General features: G+C 52.8%; 1 protein-coding gene and 1 long non-coding RNA gene across 3 annotated transcripts in view; one reads left to right on the forward strand and one right to left on the reverse strand.

The window, feature by feature from the left end:
* The window catches only part of ADARB2 (adenosine deaminase RNA specific B2 (inactive)), a 416,131-nt gene that overhangs the window by 317,685 nt on the left and 80,221 nt on the right, over window positions 1–18,225 (forward strand). The gene's annotated exons all lie outside the window — the stretch shown is intronic.
* Window positions 12,680–16,652, reverse strand: LOC131483673 (uncharacterized). The gene is made up of 3 exons (XR_009247857.1): window positions 15,259–16,652; window positions 14,305–14,456; window positions 12,680–13,904 (listed from the first exon to the last, which is right to left on the reverse strand). It is a non-coding gene; the product is annotated as an uncharacterized LOC131483673 (long non-coding RNA).

Here is an 18,225-nt window from a genome sequence, read left to right on the forward strand (position 1 = left end):
TTTTTACTGCTGGGTGGTGTTCCGTGGTCCAAATGGGCCACACTTTGTCTAAACTTTACACAGTGAAGGACATCGGGTTGATTCCAGTTGGGATGATCATGACTAAAGCTGCTCTAAGCATCAATGTAGTTTTCGTGTAAGAACATAAATTTCCATTTCTGTGGGATAAACGCCCATAGGCATTTTCCGGGGTCATACAGGGATCCGGTCTTCAGTGCAATGAGAAGTTGCCAGGCTGTTGCTCAGAGTGGCTGCACCAGTTTGCACAGCACCAGCCATGTGAGGGATTAGGTCCTTCACTGTTCACCAGCATCCGGTGGTGCCACTACCCTTTATTTTAGCCATTCTGGCAGGTGTGTCGTAGGGTCCCATGTGGTTTAATCTGCGTCTCCTGGGTGACAGATGAAGCTGAACATCTTATCACATGCTAATCTGCCATCTGCACATCCTCTTCGCTAACATACCTCGTGTCTTTTGCCCACTTTCTAATTCAATTGTATGTTTTCACTGACGATTTTGAGAGTCTTCCGTGTGCTCCGGTTACTAGCACTTTGTCAGATTCGGGACTTGCAAACATTTCCTCTTGGTAGTGTGGCTTTCATCATTATAAGTGAGAGGGTCTATCGTGAACCTTCCATTGTTGTGAGATCCAAGTCCCCAGTATCTTCCTTTCTTGTGCTTTTGCTGTCAAGTCTAAGAGTTCTTTGCCTTGTTGTAGCACCTAAGAATTTTCTCCTGCATTTTTCTAAAAGTTCAAGACTATGGCTACTTTCAGTTAATGTTTGTGTAGGTGTGAGATGCACGTCGATGTGGGGGTTGCTTATGGAAATCCAGTTGTTCCAGCTCTGTTTGCTGAAAAGGCAATTTTTCCTCCACTGAACTGCCCATGGACCTTTGTCAGAACTCAGCTGGGCACATTTGCACGGCTTTCCGTTCTGTCCCATGGATTATCCATCCACCCCCTCACAACACCACACAGTCTTGATTAGCAGTTTTCCATTAAACCTCAACATCAGGTGATGCAATTCTTTCCACTTCTCATGAAATGGGTGTTTTAGTTATTCCAGGACTTGTGCCTTTACATATAAATTTTGGAGTAAGCTTGTATACATCTACAAAAATGTTTTCTGGTATTTTGATAAGAATTGCATTAAACTATAGGTCAGTTTCATGAAAGTTGACACTTTGACTATTTGAGTTTTCCTGTTCATGAACATAGTACATCTCTCCATTAACTTAGGTCTTACTTGATTTCTTCCATTTGCATGTTGTTAATTTTCAACATACAGATACTAATTGTGTATTTTTACAAATTCAAGATATCCTAAAGCATCTGTGCAGTGTGGTGCTGACCATGGTGACTATATTGACTGAAGCGTATATGGTACACACTGGTTCTGTTCTGGTGCTGGTCTGAATGTATTAGTATATTAATTCATTTAAAAGACAAAAGTAGCTTCTGGAAAAGGTCTTCTCCCTTTACTGACTTCCAATGCTTTTTCAAGCCCCGATCGATCTACTTTTTAAACTGCCCGCTAACAGACCAAACAGATGTGTTATGGTTTGATTCCAGCATTGCTGTAACAAGGTCAGCCAAGTCTTTGCTCTTTCTCTTTGTGCCAAATGTAATAAATAGGGTGGAATCGTGTCTCAGTGATGTGCTGCTGGTTCCATCTTAGTTACATTAGGGAAAAACGCAATGGATGAATCCAAAAGTGAATTTTGAAATAACTGGAATAATTGAAATAAATATATTTTTAATGCCAAACTTTTTAAAGTAATTTGGATAGGAATCATCATAAATGCAACAGCTTTTCTTCTTAAGGAGCGTGCCCCAACCATCAAGTGTCATTTTTCTAGACTCTACATCATTGTGGACCTGGAAGATTATACTCAATTACAATGGAGCAAAGCTTTCCATAGCTGCTGTGATCTGTTTGACTACTTCCTATTTTTCCTTCAGTAAATGGTCCCAAATGGCCAACTGCTTTAAACATCCTTTCTTGGTGTTGTTTTAATGCTTTTTTTCCCCCACCTCAGTATCAGCCTAATAAACACACTGTGCTCTGTCCTCACCATCCCTCACTTGAGCTCCTCACCAAGCTCCCAAACTAACTAGTCATTATTTTCCCCAAACCAAGAACTTGAGTAGCAGGCAGTGAGAAAACCCAGCTCAAGTACTTTATAGTCTAAAGAATTAGAAAAAGTATAAGACAGAGACAGAAATCGAAATCAGACTACTGTCCCCCTAGTGCTGAGCCCTACACGGCACTGAGTTTTTAAAAAAGACAAAACAGTTTCCAAGAAGGACTATGCCTACCAAAGATTTTATCAAATGGGATTGAGTTCTTTCCAGCAGCAGAAAGTGAGATTTAGCACAGAACACAGGAAATCAAGTTTATGGCCCATCCTTAATGATTTCCAGCTCTCCCATTGCCTCTTACCAAGCTTCAGAGACTTTCATTAAAGACATAGCGAGGAATGTTGAGACCCGCACTTTTCTCTAGTGCTGAGTTATTTACAACTATCACCAGGGACCAATTTGTGTCTCCTGAGCCCAAAACTTGGGTTGCTCCGAGGAGAGAGCTGGCCAGTCTGTTTCTGCTTTGGGCTCTCATCCCATGGCCAAGAGGACACGGAACTCACTCACCCCCCGGACTGCCCCTGCCCTCTGCTCCCCATTCCCATGGCCACTCCCACGGTGGGAAGCTGGAGTCCGTGTCACATCCTTTACCCCCCTCCTCTTGTGCTAGAGAACAGGGGCTCCTGGCCCTGCCCTGCTTCCAACCTCGGATGAAGGTCCTGGTAGCCAGGACATTCTCCCGAGAACAGAGTGTGTGTCTTTGGTCACAAGGAGCGTACTGAAACTGTAGCATCATCAGCCTCCGAGAATGGCGGGTGGTGTGATGGTCTTTGCTCACAGTGGACTTTTTCAAGCAGTGCGGATTGAGGTGCAGTCTCTGGAATGAGGGCGACTCCCCAGGGCATGCCCGCTGCCTGACCAGGGTGGGGGAGGATTTGGCGGCTGCCCCACAGATGGGAGGAAAGGCCCACGTGAATAGCACCACACAGGGAGGCCTGTAAGAGCCAACGGGATGGATTTCAGATCCAAATGAGTTATGACGGTTTTTCACTACAGACCCATCAGTCTCACAGACAGAAGTCGAAGCCAAACCTTTGTCTAAGAAGACTTGACAACCTCAGGTGCAGTCAGGACATTTAACAGTAAAACGTGCTCCCCCCCGCCCCCCCAGAACTAACCCCAACAGTCCTGTGCTGCCACAGGGCTTGGCACGCGACACACCCACAAGGCCAATTCTCCAGAATGTTTTATCTGAGTGCCTAAAAACCAGGAAACAGGCATTTTATCATCTGCCCGCCAGCACTTCCGCGTTGATGTTTTTTCTGTAGGGAATTGTTTTATCATCTGTGTCTTATTTCGTATTGCCACCTTATCATCTTCTCCCATTATGGAAAAATGAATGAATTTATAGGACCCAGCAGCCTGTCAGCAAACCTCATCTTATCTGGCGGAATGACAGTTATAAAGTCACCGAGAGAACTCCCTCTCCGCAGACGGTGGTTAAATTGTGCATATTACAACCAGGAACTGTCCGCTACACCTCCTCTGGTCATTTTTCTCAGCCTGAGAGAGGACACTGTGCCTTCGATGGGGAGCAACCAATGACACAGAGGCCAGCCTGGGTTCCGACGCCAGCCTCCTCTCTGCGCAAAACCACCCACAGTGAAAACAACCCCTGTGTGACGCACTGCCCCTGAGTGGGCTAGTTTATCTGGACAAACTACTCCCTTCTCTCTTGTAAAAGTCAAATGCTCTCGGGAGCCCCTCCCCCTTGCTATGTTAACAACAATCCTGAGGCCTGCTCTGTTCTCAGAAGAAGCATGTTCGGGGGATGCCTGAGGGGCTCAGTCGGTTAGACATCTGACTTTCGGTTTCAGCTCAGGTCAGGACCTCATGGTTTGTGGGCTGGAGTCCCATTTCGGGCTCTGCGATGACAGTGCAGAGCCTGCTTGGTATTCTCTCTCTCTCTCTGCACCTCCCCTACTCCCTGCTTGTGCTCTCTCATTCCCCTGCTCATAAACAAACAAACAAACAAACAAACAAATAGGAAGTATGTCTTGGATGTGGGAGCCACCTGACACACTTGTGCACCGAGCACTGGGGATGAAACTCCATCTACATGTGGTTTCCATTCTGACGGCGGTGGTTGGGAAGCCCAGGCCCCCTGCGACAAGACAGCAGAGGCTGAAGAGGCAGAACCCGGGTGAGCCCCACACCCGTCGAGGGAATGGCGGCATACGGGACTGAGGACAAGCCGGAGGCTGAGAGGGAAACAGCAGTGTGAACCCCAACGCCCTTCCAGTAACCCATTCGCCAGACTGGACTGTTCCCAAGTTTGGAAAAGACAGGAACGCCTGTGGTGAGTTCTCGTCCGCAGGGAGGCTGTGATTATGACTGTCCCCTTGGAGACCTCACTGGTCCTCCCACCCGCCACAGGCCCCGGGCACCTTTTATTTCACTTTTTACCCCAATTACCATGGAGGGATTTTCATAGGGAGAAGTCTGAGTGCACAAATCAGTACGTGGTAAGCAGCACAGGAACGACCCCGGCACCCGCCACTGAGCTCCAGAACAGGAGCATCTCTGGTGCGTCTTGTTTCCAGCAGCCTTTCCAACGTCACTCCTGATGCCCCCGCCTGAGCTCAGTCGCTCTCCCTCTGGCGGGTGGTTCACAGATTCTGCAGGGAGCGAATTCTGCAGGGAATGCCCAGGAGGTCGTGGGAAGGTGAACCCATGGTGCCTTGTGGCACCCCCACAGGCGGGTCGTGTCCTCCGCCAGCCAGCTGGTACCTATGATTGGCACCTTCAATCATGGATGGGTTTTGCTTCTGTTCTTTGCTGTGTTCCTATGAAACTCATACAGCAGTAAACGCTGGAAAATGACAAGATCTTACTTCGTCTGACAAAATTATACTATGTTCTTCACCGTCGCAAATTGCCCGGCCAGGCAGAATGCAGACGATCAGTAGCTCCAAACCCACCTGGATGGGGTGGGCCCACTGTCACTGCTAACGTGCTTGTGGATGTGCGTCATCAGGAACCCGCACTCACACCACCAGCGAGGGACCACGGAGTGGGGGGCCCTTACCACGGTGTGGCCAGGGCTGGGCAAGCACCAGGAAAACAGCAGCACCCTGTAGCCTGGGGCCGGCAGGGGTGAGGGTACAAACGGGCCCCTCGGCCCCAGGGCTGCAGCCCTGCTGGCACCACACTGCCCGCATGCCTCCCGAGGCCGGGGAGGGGCTGAGGGAAGCCCTGAGCATGCCGTGGGACTCAACTTACCCATCGTGCTGCTGCCTCCTGTACTGCACCCAAGTCTGCAGCCAGTGCCCGAGAAAGGGATATTTCCTGAGGGGTGAAGCTATTTATAGGAGGAGCCCTCCAGAGCCATTAAACCCTAAGTCGTATTTACTCGGATTTTTAAAAACTTTTCCTTCCTTGGAAATAATAAAAGTATGTGAAATCCCCACCGTCCTGGGAAACCTCTAGGCCCTGGGATCACTCACAAAGCCAGCTGCCTCTGCCTGCCAGGCATTAGTGATTACGGGATATTCCACACTCCCGGTCAGGATTATGTGCGTGTGCAAGTGATGCTCAGGGAGCATGGCCTCACTGCAGGTGGAGAAGAGTTGGTACAGTCACTATTTTAAACTTATGTCCGCCTGCCTCCGTTGCCACTTCTCCTAACAAAGCCGAAAAGTAAGGCATGAGCACAAGGGAGGAAAATACAAACCACAAACATAGGCTAAAATAAAAAGTCAAGAGGAGACACACAGGCAGCACAAAGTACAGGGAAGAGGGGGCTTCCAAAGATGGCCTAGAAATGTGAGTATTTCGTTTTGTTTCAGCAACACCCATAAACATGACTTTCTTTCCAGCCTGAACATTGGCGGCCCAGGAGGAAATGTGCAGGGTCCTAGACTGGGGGCTTAACTGGGAGAAAAATGGCGAGGTTGAACTTTACACAGAAGCAAGCTCACACACGTGCATGTACCCATGTGTGTGCACATACATACACACATGCACATACATATGCACACACACATGGATGCACACATGCATATACTACGCATGCACATATATGCGTGCACACACGTGCACATGCATGTACCCCACGTGCACATATATGCACATGCACGCACATGCACGCACATGCACGCACATGCACACATACACAAATGTGTGTGCGCATGCACATATGCATACATGCACACACACGTGTGGACATGTGCGCACACAAACGCATGCACAAATGAGCACACATGCACGTGTGCGCACGTATGCACATACATGTGCATGCACACATACACATACATGCGTGTGCACATACACGTGCACAGTGCACAAATATGCACACATGCACACGTGGACACGTGCACGCACAAGCACATACATGCCCACATGTAGGCACACGGACGCACATAACACGCACATGTGCACACATGCACACACATGCGCGGGTACACACGTGCACGTATCTGCACACCTGCACATGTGTACTCAAACACCTGCAGCCTGGGCCCCAGGAGCCAGCAGTGGAGCACATCACTCATTTGCAGCAAAACGATGGGAAATCCATCATTTAACATTTCTTTTTCAGGGTTAAGTGCCATGAACTCCAGTGGGTCTGCAGCCAGTGTTACTTTCCATAAGCCCAAGTGTCATCAGGCTGGGTACTGGTTTGCTATGTCATAAAAACAGTCCCTGCCTCTTGAATCTACAGGATTGAAAGGTGCTACCGTTTGGGGGCAGAAGGCAAAGTCACACCCCTGAGTGGCAGGGACTATTCTAGATCCTACAGCAGAGAGGGGCTCCTGCAAGCCTAAGGTGAGCACAGGCCATGGACCCCCACGCCTCCCGCAGCTTGCACACGCACAGTCCCACAGACGAGGGGCTGTCACTCCAGCCGGGCCCCATGCCCGGGGCAGAGCCGCGACTCTGCCATTGTGCTTCCTTGGACACCGAACCAAGTCACCAGTGGGAAGGGATTTACTTCAGCGACAAGTGACAAGGGGGAGCATCCACGCTTTCCACTCTGAGCAAGAACGAAATTAGGAACTCTAAAGTTCATCCTGGTTGTGAAAAAAATTAAACTTTTAACATTAATTGCTCCTGAACATTTGTGAGTGCCCCAAATCCTGACATAAAAGCTTTAATTTCTATGCAAAGCAGATAGGATGATTGAGTTATAATTAAAATGGTAATTATACCCTTAATGCTCCATATTTGACTTTTCAAAAAAATGTTATGCTCCAAGAAAAGCTATTTAAAGATCAGAGGAAAATGTTTGAAAATGAATGTATTCAAGACATTTTAAATCTTTTAAAATCCAGTTATTGATTTTTACATGCTTTCAAGTGTAGTCTAAAACATTTCTTCATTTATTTTGGTCGATGGAAATAATAAAAAATCATTGGGACGTGAAAAGCTTAAACGAAGGCAATATTCTGGAGGTTGCTATATAATGTGATAAATATTTGAAGTGTTGGGGGCACAGAGGAGGGGTGTCAGCCTAAGCACGGGGCACTCTGAACCCCAGGATGGCAGGCAGGGAAGAGGCCGCTGGTGAAAGCCACCTCGGGCGGCCCCCCCGCTTCTGGCTGCCGAGGTGTCACTCTGGGCTTAAACGCTGCAAATATGACATTTCCTTTGATCCTCTATCGAGTGTTTAGAATTAAAAAGAACACCTAAAGCTATAAATCAAATGTCAGGTGCAGAAGTCTGGGGGAACCGTATCAATATTCCATGATGCATGGCCGGCCGGGGGGGGGGGGGGGGGGGGCTCGAGAGCTGGAGCCATGCCAACAAGGCAGCAAGGGCTTGGCGCTCGCCCAGCCGTGCGCCCTGAGCAGCAGTCAGCAAACCTGAGGAAGCGGCGAGCGGGCTGGGCAGACTTTCCTCCTACCCCCACGCCTGCTGCTTAGCCGGTGCCCATGGACCCTGCTGTCGAGCCCCCACCCGCCCCAGACCTCCTCAGCAGAGGGCTGCACCTGCGGCCGCCGAGGCAGGGAGGTGGGGAGGAGGACTCCGATGCCCCCCCCCCTTCTCATGGTGAGCGTGGCTGTGGTGCCTGGAGTGACAGCACGGCCAAGGAGCCGGCGCGAGCCCCTCCTCAAGTCTTTCTGGGGCAGACATTCCTTTCCCCTCTCCACCTGAAGTGGGGTGAACTCTAGTCTAGAAAATGTTGTACCAACAGTGAAATAACCAAAGAGCAAAAGAGGCCCATCAAGTTTACGCTGGTCCCCACGACAGCAAAGCAGCCCAGCACAGAGCCACCCAAGGCTTGGTGGTGTGGTTGCTCCTGGAGAAACACTGACCCTTTCCATATCTGGGAGAAATTCCCATTGTTTCCCATTTCTGTTTGCGTGCTGATGGAAATGCCTTGTAGGGAGGCCTGTCTCAGCGGGTGTAGACAGACCCTGCGTCCCAGAGACCTCAGATCCCAGGAGGATCTGTACTCTGCACACAACGTGCTGGCGTTCGCGGCCCTGCTAACCACAGGCTGGTGGAGGGAGGTGGAGGGAGGGTGTGGGCAGCCTGGGGAAGGGCCCTGGGGGTGGTGCAGGGGGACGAGGCAGGAAGGGCTCGGCAGTGCAGCTGGGCTAAGATGTGAGCCCGTCACCCATTGGGCCCAGCTGGGGGAATGTGGGAGGTGAGGTGACATCTTGCAAGCTGTGTTCCGTCTGGGATTTCTCCTCCTGTGAACTGAGGTGGTGTGGGGGTGGGGGGTGCTGTGGCTGGAAGGGGGGCATCAGTGAGAACCTCGGCTGCTTGGATCGTGTTCAGATTTCCGGCTGTGTGGACAGGCAGGTGCGGATGGTCTGGGTGTGGTTCTTGTAATGACCACAACTGCACCGGGTACAAAGTGGGGGAGTGGGGGAGACTCTAGAGCGTCAGGCTGGCGACAGCGGGAACCCCAAATCACCAGCGTCCCAGCCCCTCACGACCACGTTTGGGCTTCACAGACCGTCTCCCCCTTCGTCAGTCGATGCTGAATCACCCGTGGAACATTCCAAATGACTGCTTTCCAGACCTGAGGACTCCAGAAACCTTACCAGTTAGCCAAAGACCAGCGCTGTGGCCCCCAGCGGCCTGTGCTGGCTGGAGAGAGACAGGGTGGAGGTCGGCAGGGTAGCCACGGGCATTTGGGGACTTCTGCAGACTCGGAAAGGAAGTGACACGACCAGACGTTGCTGCACAAGATTTGCACGACGTGTTTGGCCTGTGGAGCTGAGGCCTCCTCACTCCCCGCTGCCCAGCTTCACCTCCTTCCTGGAGGGAGGGAAACCTGGCAGCCATCCACAGCTGGCCTTCCTTCCCAGAAAGCAGTCACTAAAACCGTGACCGTCCCTGCTGGATGGGGTCCCCCTGCTGGGTATGGGAATGCCTGTCTCTGCGACCTCCCCCCCACACTTTGGGGATAAGCCCTCATGAGTGACACCGTCTGGTCACTGCCTGGTGAGCGTGGGTCCCGACTTGATGGGGCCCAGGGCACCTCACTGTGTTCCCTGCCCCCCCACACATAAACCCAGGTGGGGCAGAAACAGACCGGCCTCCTGCACACAGATGTTCCCTGGTGTGTGCAGGTCAGATCACTCCCTCGCAGACAACAAGGGGCCACGCAAGTCTGGGAGGCCACACGCCAGCCGTGTCCTTTCCTCTAGGATGACTCGGAGAGGCAGTCACATGCCTATCACAGCATTACACAAAATGACAAGCAACTGATAACCCTTGGTGCTTTTCATGAGCGTACAGAGACGGGTAATCCGGAGACACATCCCAGAGAAGGTGGCCTTTCAGACCAGTTCAGATATGTGATCAGGATGGAAACAGATAAGAGAAGCTCCTGGACCTGCGTGGCCCCTCCCAGAGGTGACCCCTGACCCAGAGGGGACAGTGGCCAGCGCCTCTCCCGGGGACTGGGCCCGGTCCTGTAAGAAGGCGGCTGTCACTGCTTCCAGACAGTGCGGACGCCAAAACGCACACCGCCACCCCTGCGGAAGACACAGAGAGCAGAGGTCAGAGCCTCGCGAGGGCCACCCAGGAATCTGGCGTGCAGGCTGCAGTTAGTTTTCTGTTCCATTTCACCCCCGAGTTGAATTATTGATTTTAATACTTTATTTTCACATGAGTTTATTTGAGCGACAGATGCTACTCAGGTAGCCCACGAAGCGGAAATGAGATTCTGGTAATTAAGGATTCCACCGGGGTCGAGGCACCAGCGGGGATTAGGCTGCTCAGTGGAGTGCGCACGGAGACTCTCGGGGGATTAGGACACCAACTCAATAATTTCTTCCAGTTTCTTAAATTACACTTCAGTTCTCAGGAAGGCTTAAGATCCGGCCCATTGGCTCCTGAAAGAAATTCATTTAACTTGGCTTCCGTCTTGGCAGGGAGGGGACAGTCCCCGGGGCAGGGCGGGGCCAGCGCGGATCGGAGCATGCATGCATCCTTGCCGGGCACCTGCTATTGTGCAGGGCCAGCCTCACACACATTCCTGCAGACACAAGAGCTACAAGGACCTTGGAGGGACACCTGAGGGTGAGCGAATCACAGAGGCTCCTCGGGGCGCCCTCGTGTGCCCAGGCCCCACCAGCAGCCCCTGTGCCTCTGGCCCAACGCCAGGTACAGGCACACAGCCGTCCCTGCAGAGCTGCCCCGGGGCACCGGGCCTGGTGTCTCAGCGTGCAAAAGGAGGCATGCCAACAATGTGCACAGACTGCGCTCATGACCAAGGCCCCGGGGACTCCGGCCCAGGCAGCTCCGTGTGGCCGCCGCAGGCCAAACTGCACACCAGAAACTCCAGAGCTCAGCCAGAGCCAAGTTGGAGCTGGACAGGCCGGTGGCAGGCAGCTCCAGGCCACTGTCCGGTCTGCCCCCTCTCCACCCTCGAGCCTCCCCCCTTCCTCTCTTTACGGAAGGCACCGGACAGGCAGCCGCACCTGCCCACGGACATGGGTGGGTAACAGCAAAGCACAGACTTAGTGCAGATCTTTTGGCCCGTGGTCACCCTTTGTCTGGCCTCCACCGCCACAGGGCACTTGCCTTCCTTTGCAGACCCTCCCGGCAAGTCTACACTGTTGGAGGACTGGTGTAGACCTCGCCTGAGTAACTAAAACCCACGTCTACTTCAGAGCACTTGTCTAAGGGATTAGGTTCAAGTATGTGACATTACCGAGCTCAGAAGTCAACTACAGCCAGATTCGTATAGTTCAACATTCAACCATGAACCTCAATCCTTTTTAATTCAAGTGACTAAAAGGTCTTTCTCCTCTTTATAGTTGTGTCTCCTCCTTTCCTGACTTCCTGAGGAGGGCAGGGGCTGGACCCAGAGAGAGCCCTGCCCCTCCCTCCTGTCCACCAAGAGGGGCCACCAGGAGCTGCCAGGAGAGGGATCCCCAGCCTGGCGGAGAAGTCCCATCAGCCCAGCACCAGGTTAGCCCTGTTCCCAGCAGGCCGGGCACACAGTGGGCTTCAGTGGCACCTGCCAGCTAGGCTCATAATTTAACTTAGGCAGCAGATCCTTACACACGGACAAGAAGGCCTTTCTTTCCACACTGGTTCTTAGGCGTCTGTAGTTTATCAGAAGTGTTTAACATCTGATGCAGACAACGCCCCATTGAGGCCACTCTCATAGAAGTGGGGAGTCTTAGCATCCAGGAACGTGTCTCCTCGCGGGGCACTGTGGAAACCGGCAGTCATTCTAGTCTCTGTGTGCACCCTGTCCCTGGATCATACTTGTCCTCAAGCCAATCGCAGTAAGCAGGTGCGGCATGAATGAGGCAGCGAGAAATCACGGCGGGCTCTCTGGAAGCCAAGGATTAAGAAGCAGGCTAACATGGAGAAGTAAGGGTGCAAGCTGATCACGGGAACACACTGAGTTAAGACGAGAACAAAAACCGACAGAAATTAAACCACTGTGCAGAGGACAGAAGGAGCCACAGCTGGAAATCCCAAGCAGAACGAAGCATCTGAAATCAGACAGGCAGGAGCAAGTCCAAATCTGCAGAAGGAAGCGGTGGAAGGACAGAGCAACGTCATACTCAAAGCAGGAGCGCCCTCAGGGCGCCATGTGAGACAGGAGGAGGGCAGACTCCACCACAGACAAAACCCTCCCCAACGGCCCCAAATCTAGGCTGACTGCTGGGTCGTGGGCTGCCTGGAGACTGGAACTGAAGACTTCAGCCCACCTTGCCAGACCCGAAACCATGAATGCCAACACTTAGCAACAAAGAATAACGTGCAATCTGACTGAAATCCCTGCAGTTGGCATGGCAGGCGTTGGTCCTGGTACATTTCACAAAACTCCTCAAATTCTAAATCTAAGCCAGAAACAAGCAAAAGAGCATCACCGCTTCTTGCAGCTAAATTTATCGCCCCCCATGACCACCCCCGAGAGTCTAACTGACCAGCCTCGCAGAATCCCTGTCCCAGGGATGAACCCTGGTCCGCTAATCATGCCTCATGCAGTGCAGGGATCACCTTCAGCACATGCCCAGTGATGGCTGCGCAGGGGTGCGTCGGGGGAGGGGGGGCGGTCTATAAGTGAAAGTAAGATTGAATAGTCAAGACGAGGCTGAGATCAACCACACACTATTTAGGCAGTGGCGCCATTTTGTTTTTAATCAAGTTCATTGCTCAGTACCTTCAAAGTGATGGTGTCTGTTGATCGCCCTGTGAGTACAGAGTCCTGAACTTCCCAGAAGCAACCCAAAACTTCATTCCCTCAAGTGAAAACTACATTGTTTACTATAGGGGAGGAAGTGAATGTAGTACAGTCTAAATATCCATTAGTAAAGGAACCTCATTGTATGGAATTATTGCCCATTTTGTTTTCCCTCTAGAAAATCTCGGTCTATGGGTCTAATAAAATCTGATCCTGGCCAAAACCATCTTACAAGAAGCCACATCTACTGGCTCTAGAAAACCACTTTCATAAACTCTTCTGAGGCCGAGAAAATAAAAAGCTGGAGAAGACTATGAACCCCATGCTCTCTCTGTATCCTGTCCTTTAGAAATAGAAAAACAAAGACGTGATCTGTGGTTAGAGTTTCCCAGCCGGCTAAGAGCCCACAAAAGTAAACTGTACAGTCAAAAATTAGTGACTGGGGCACCTGGGTGGTTCAGTCGGTTAAGTATCCAACTCTTGATTTCAGCTCATGGTTTGTGAGTTTGAGTCCCACGTCAGGCCCCATGCTGTCAGTGCAGAGCCTGCCTGGGATTCCCTCTCTCCCTCTCTCTCTCTGCCCCTCCCCACTCATGCTCTCTCTCAAAATAAATAAATTAACATTTAAAAAAAATAGTCACCTGGAAGTGCAAATCCAGACAAGGAGACACCACTGCTCGCCTGTTAGAAGGGCCCAAACCCAGGCCCCCGACACCAGCACATGTTGGTGAGGACCTCGAGCCACAGCGTCTCTCAGGCACGGCAGGCGGGCACACAGACAGGGGCAGCCACTCAGGAGGACGGTCTGGTGGGTTCCTACAGGACTAAACGTACCCTCGCCACACGACCCGGCCACCATGCCCCTTGACGTTTACTTAAATGAGTTGAAAGCTGTGTTGGTACAAAACCCTGCCCACAGATGCGTATAGCGGTTTTATTCACAATCGCCAAAACTTGGAGGCATCGAAGATGTCCTTCAGTAGGTGCTGGATAAACAAACTTGGTCCATCCAGGCAGTGGAACAGTATTCGGCGATAAAAAGAAACGAGCTAACAAGCCATGAAAACACACGGAGGAAACTTGACAGCGTATGACTAAGCGAGGGGCGCCGATCTAAAGAGGTTTCATCCTGTGTGACTCCCACTATCTGACACCCTGGAAAAGGCAGAACGGTGGAGACGGTGAAAAGTATGAGGGATTTCTGGGAGTCGAAGGGAGGGAGGGTTGAGCAGGTGGAGCACAGGGGATTTGGGGGCAGTGAAACTGCTCTGTGTGATAACACAACACGGACACCTGTCCTCATACACTTGTCCAGACCCACAGTATGTACAATGCCAAGTGACCCCAGTGTAAACCATGGACTCGGGTGACGATGACATGCCCTGTGGGTGCAGTGATTGTGAGAAATGCACCATCTGGTGGGGACATTGCTGGTGGGGGAGGCTGCGGTGTGTTGGCAGCAGTGTATGTGGGAAATGTCTATGTTACACTCACTATTGCTCTAAAACTACAAACTGTCTGAAAAATAAAGTCCACTAAGGAAAAACAGAGTTACCTGATGGTGTTGTACCAGAGCCATCTGTGCAAACATCCATGACAGGAAATAAACTGCCAGGAATTCTGTAATGGTTCCTTAGGTGGCCTTGCATGACCCCCTCGGGGTTCTCATTATTCACCCCAGTGTTTCATCAGCCAGAGTGATGGACCCTGGGAGAGGGACAGACGATCAGAGACAGAGACACGGAGAAGGTCCTGCGCGTCTGCGTCAGGTTGGCTTTCCGGGAGATTTACGGTAGATGTGCATATTCTATATAAAATCCCACAGCTTTTGTTTTTAATAACATATACAAGCCTTCTTTGTATCACCAGTTTAGATTCTGAAGTCAATGTGTTCGATTTCAGTTAATCCCATACAGAAAACTGCTGTCACCCTCTATTGGCGGTAGCCAGAGCCAGCAAGTCCGGCCTGGCCGCTACCGCTCATATCTACCAACATTCAAAAGTTAAGTGGCTCCTGTAGGAGATTTTTAATGCAGTCAAATAAATAGCTCTACGCTTTTATCTTGTATCTTTAAAACCCGGGCACGGAGTCCATAAATCTGCTGACCTGCTAAGTGGCTGCGGGATCCGGGGGCAGGAAGAAGCACTCCCCGGTCCTCGCTCTTAAGGAGAGAGGAGAGACGCGGGCTTTCCCGGCAGCAGTGCTTCCCGGGACCGGGGCGAGCGCCCACCGGAGTCGGTGGTTTTAAATGGAGGTGATGGCACACGGTAGGTCCGCAAGTCTCGCAAATTTTCTGACACCTGTGCTCTGCGGGAAGTGTCACCACAGCAGGGAAAGGACCACCCTCGGACAAGAGGGAAGGGGTGGCAGGAAGGAAAACGGAGTGTCCACGGTGCGTGGCCACCCCCGGCCCCCCAGTAATCCAGACACCCGAGCCTCCGTGTGTGAGGCCATTCCCACCCCACTGTTTACACAGCGACTCTTGATCTCTGTCAGGTTTCTGCTTACCTGCCTGCTGGTCTCGGGGTCCTTCCCCGACCCCCGAATTGTTATGTCCCGCCGGGCAGCTCCTGCCTTCCCTTCTGAACACGGAGCACACGTGACAGCACTCTTCCGCTTGGCTTGGCGGAGTGGCTGAGGAGGGTGGCCATCCATCACTGAGTAAATAACAGCATTGACAGGAGAAGCCGTGTGGCCCTGGGATGCCGGACGCAGTTTTCTCCTCCACGCCTGTCACGTGTGTCCTGTTTCTTCCAGCACAGCCTTCTGTATCTGTGTTCAGCTGCCCTGTGGTCGGCTGGCCACCTCCCCTCCAGGCTCCCTCAAGGTCGATGTGTTTTGTACACGTGTTACTGTCCCAAAAGGACAGGGGTCCCTTCTGACGCCCAGCACGGTGCAGGGCACGCACGGGGCACTCAGTGCGCATCTGCTGAAGGAATCAAGGCATGGATGCTCCGTTTGGGGCAGTCTCTGGTGTGAGGGAGACAAGTCAGCCTCCCCGCCGAGGCTCTGTAGCCCAGGACAGGTACCCGGCTTCCTGCTAACAGGGGCCTGTTTGTGCTTATAAATACAGTGAAAACGTGCCAGCCACCAGCCCCACGACTCTGGGCACATCAGAGACTCAGCACGGGTGGAGAGCAAGGTCGTGTGTGTGGGTATCCCTGGGCTGTGTGATGAATCACCACATATGAGCAGCTCAGAACCACAGAACTGTGTTCCCCTGTTGCCAAAACTCAACAGCAGAATGGAGACCAAGGCGCTGCCTGGGCTGAGGCTCCTTCCTCCCTCCAGCTTCTGGGAGCCAGACCGGCCACCCCAGGCCCCGCCTCCGTCTGTGCCTGTGAAGGGTCCAGGCATCTCGGGGCAGATCCAGGAAGGAGCCATGGCCACACAGTGGTGGCAGCTCACGTGAGGTTATTTAGACAAGACAACACCGTGACAGGTTTGCAGGCCAGGGCGTCCCTCACAGCACCAGCCTGTCCTGGGGTGGCCAGGAGGGCCTGGGTGCTCAGAGAGGGTTACGTGTCTAGGTGAGGTGACTCGGCAGTCTGGTGAGGGGGCTCTGGATCAGAGAACACCAAGGACCACCGCATCTTGGGACCTGTCTTATCTATGGGTAACAGCTGTCAGGTTCTGTGCAGTCTGAAAAGTAGGCAATCTCTCAACGGCTAAAAACCTGCACGTTCACGTTAGTTTTAAATTGCCGAGTGTGCACAAATTTGAGTCTGGCACTGGTAGGCTTTGGCACTAACAAGTTTCAGCTGACAGTGAAGCAATAAGCAACCAGGGACCAGGTTCCCAGCGACTCTAAACCCCGATCTCCAGATCCTAACTGATTACATCTAACTATTTCCACCTGAGCGGACATCCTGAGGTTCCAAGTGGATATAATTTGGTGGAACACTATTCAACCCAGTCTGACTGATACACAAGCAAACAAAAGTGCTGGAGAGACTGGAATTAGGAAGGGCGGGGGTGGGGGAGAAGGAGGACAGGAGGTCAAAACGGCAGGGTCTGGAGGGCAGGGGGACGGGGGATGGGGGATGGGGGGGGTGGTAGGAAGACTGGAGCAGGAGGGCAGGTGGGCCGGGGCAGGGGGGCAGGAGGCAAGAGCAGGGGGGCAGGGGGTGGGGGCAGGGGGCAGGAGGGCGAAGCGCAAAATCCGGAGGCCCAGGGAGGAGGGTGCTGGCTGGGGCATGGAGGTGAGGGACTGGATGGTGAGGGGCCATGTCTGGTTCTCCTCAGGGAAGGGGTGAGGTCCTTCCCCAAGGAGGAGGTGGCCCCACTGGCTGGTTCAGGGATGAAGGAAAGGTTGGTAGCACTGACGGACAGAGAGACCAGAATCTGGTCGGAACTGGGGAACCGGGTCATCTGGGAGGCCACATGCTGTGGCCACAGACCTGGGAGGCGGGGGAAGGGGGGGCGGGCTTGCAAAACTCGGATCCGCCATCTGGCTGCGTGGGTATCCCCGGGGTGGGGAGGCCCCGCACCCGCACGGGAACCACCCCCTCCCCGCTTCACTGGGAGCGCAGGTGTGTGGCCCCACCCCCCACCCATCTCGTGGGGGTGGGGGTGGGGTGGGGTGCTTGGTGCTCCTAAGTCACAGACCTAAGGGCAGAACGCCCTGAGACCCCCCACCCCCCGCGCGACAGCAGTCATGACCTCATGACCTCGCGGCCACCCACCCTTCCCCACCCTCTGACCTCCGGAGCACCCCCCGCCCCGCCTGTCTGTCAGTCCTTCTGGACACCAGATCTCACCTGGCGAGAGCTGCTGGAAAGGCGCCGTCCAGACCTGCCTTCCAGGGCACACCCCCTCCCCCCACCCCCACCTCTGCCAAGGGCCCTGCAATTCAAGGAGCATGTGTCACAAAGCAGACCAGCCCCTCGGGCCCAGGGCTTAGCCCAACCTTTCCAGAGTCTCCACGGTGCTTCACACCCTGCACCAAGCCAGGGATGCAGACTGCATGGGCAGGCGAGCTCATACTCGCTCTCTCCTCCCGGCCCTGGAAAGGGTGCTATCCCCCACCCCAGCACTGCAGGTCTGGAGGGACCAGCGGGTGCTCAGGGGCCCGTCCTGCCCCAGCACCTGGACCGCGCTTGCCCCTCTGGCCCCACAGTGATGGGAGCTCGTCTCAGGAGCCCCTCACCTGGCCAGGGCCAGACATTCGCCACTGGGAAGCCCAGAAAGGTCACTCACCCCAGCCAGACTCCAGACACTGAGCAAACAACCAAGGCTTCCTACTGAGTTTGGGAACTATCAGTCACCCAGAAAGCACTTAACTAATACACCACATACGAAGCCATTTTGCTACTAACGTCTCAGTTCACAGAGTTTTAAGGAAGCTGTATGGTTCCCATATCAGATGTCCTACAGATTATTTCTCTGAAGAATACTCTGAGATAACAAACGAAAGAAAACAATATTTATCATTATTCTGTATTTCACATTCAGATAATACTGAAAGTAAAAAAT

Source organism: Neofelis nebulosa, chromosome 8 (genome assembly GCF_028018385.1).
Source record: "Neofelis nebulosa isolate mNeoNeb1 chromosome 8, mNeoNeb1.pri, whole genome shotgun sequence".
Lineage (NCBI taxonomy): Eukaryota > Metazoa > Chordata > Mammalia > Carnivora > Felidae > Neofelis > Neofelis nebulosa.